A 1,972-nucleotide genomic window follows, 5' to 3' on the forward strand; every position below is an offset into this window, starting at 1 on the left:
ACGGGGAAAATGGAGATATTCCTCAGAATTCAGACTCCTTGGAGCCTAATCCTACGAATATCTCCGGGGGCACCACGACACCAGGTCCCGAACAGGAACCTCCCTCGTCTCTTCATAACAAAGTTGTAGGAAGAGAGGACTGGAGAACACCAATCATGCAATACATCCTGGAGGAAAAGACTCCACCCAATAAATGGGAGGCTCGAAAACTCAAAGCATTGAGCGCAAGATACTGCATAATCAATTCTGCCCTCCATAAACGAAGCGTTTCCGGACCTTACCTAAAATGTGTTCATGGCCCCGTTGCTATGAAACTCATGAAGAAAATGCATGACGGCTCCTGTGGAAACCACTCCGGTGGCAGAGCTCTAGCTATCTGAATCAAAAGACAAGGCTATTTCTGGCCTACCATTATTGCAGACTGTGAGGTCTACCCTTCCTCATGCGACAAATGCCAGAGGCATGCACCGATTATACACCAACCTGCAGAAAAGCTATCCAACATATCTGCTCCTTATCCATTTATGAGGTGGTCCATGGACATCATAGGACCACTAGTAGCGTCAGGAAGTGGAAAGAAGAAGCTACGCTTCCTCTTAGTCCTAACAAACTACTTCACGAAATGGATTGAGGCTGAAGCTTTCCAACAGGTAACCAGATTCGAAGTCGAACGATTTGTGTGGAAAGACATTGTGTGTAGACACGGCGTCCCATTGGAAATCGTTACTGACAATGAAGGGCAATTCATATCTCACGACTTCAAAATATTTTGTGACAAATGGATGTGGGAACCGAAATTCGCACTGTCGATTTTGATTAAGTAAAACGGAGGAAAGCTAAGTAAACCTAACTTTCCCTGAAGGTCCGGATTCTCTGCGACAACCAACGACAAGTGATCAAATAAATGCGGAAAGGTTTTATTGAGATTTGGACTGGACCTTAAGGAAGGCTGCCTACGTACCCCTTTCGAGGATCAAGTCGGACGTAGTTCAGTTGGAAGGGTTTGAACAAGAGATCGAACTGCCTGGCGGAGTTCGTCTAGTACGAGCGTTAGTCACAGAAACAGGCATGTCGAGAATAATGCCTAGGGTTTCTATGTGCGAAACTCTAAGTAAAAGGATTATTAGATCCTTCCGAGAGAGACAGGAGCCTGCAGACAAGATGAAAATAGAACGAGAGGCGGCCGGACGTTCTAGGTCCTACCTTGCTAGTCTACCGCCTGAATTCTAAGTTCTTAACCTAACAGGAGCTCTCTAGGTCTCCAATCTCGGATTTCTCTCTCTCTTAATGATTTTCGCTCCGCCTTTCCTCCTCTCCCAAAGCTCCTTTATATACTCCTTCTTATGACGGTCTTTTCTCCTTTTGGGCCGCGAAGCGGGCTTTTTCCATTTTCGTCGGCCTTCATGTTTATCGGGAAACTTGACATTTATCTTCGGGAAACTTGACATTTATCCTTCTGGAAATTTAGCATTTATCTTGTTATGTGAAGATAAACGTAAATCGTCGTAACTATCTCAGACAATCATAAGCGGACTGTCTGATCGGGTTTGGTCCCTTTCGGGCCGTTTCTAGGACTTCCGTTGTTTTCTACGATTTCTTCGGAAGATCTTCAATCCTTCGTAGAGTTGAGATGAGTGGTGTCTTAAGATAACCATCACTGTTTCGCACGAAGAATTTAAGATCTTCCTTTCCGTTGATATCTTACGAGTTTCCGAAGTGTTTCCGACGATCTTAGTTTGGAGTAAGAGCGGGAGTTTTGTACGCGGAATCTCAACGATTCGTTCCGCGAAAACTTGGGAAAGACGCAAAGTACAGACTTCTGACGGCCGGGGCCTAGAACTTATGCACGGAAGCTTGTCATCCGACGACCCGAGCCAGCACAGGGCTAGCCGCCCGGCGGCCATGGCCAGCACGGGCGCTAGCCGCCGGCGGCCACGGCCAGCACGGGGCTAGCCGCCCGGCGGCCACGACC

Source organism: Raphanus sativus, chromosome 1 (genome assembly GCF_000801105.2).
Source record: "Raphanus sativus cultivar WK10039 chromosome 1, ASM80110v3, whole genome shotgun sequence".
Lineage (NCBI taxonomy): Eukaryota > Viridiplantae > Streptophyta > Magnoliopsida > Brassicales > Brassicaceae > Raphanus > Raphanus sativus.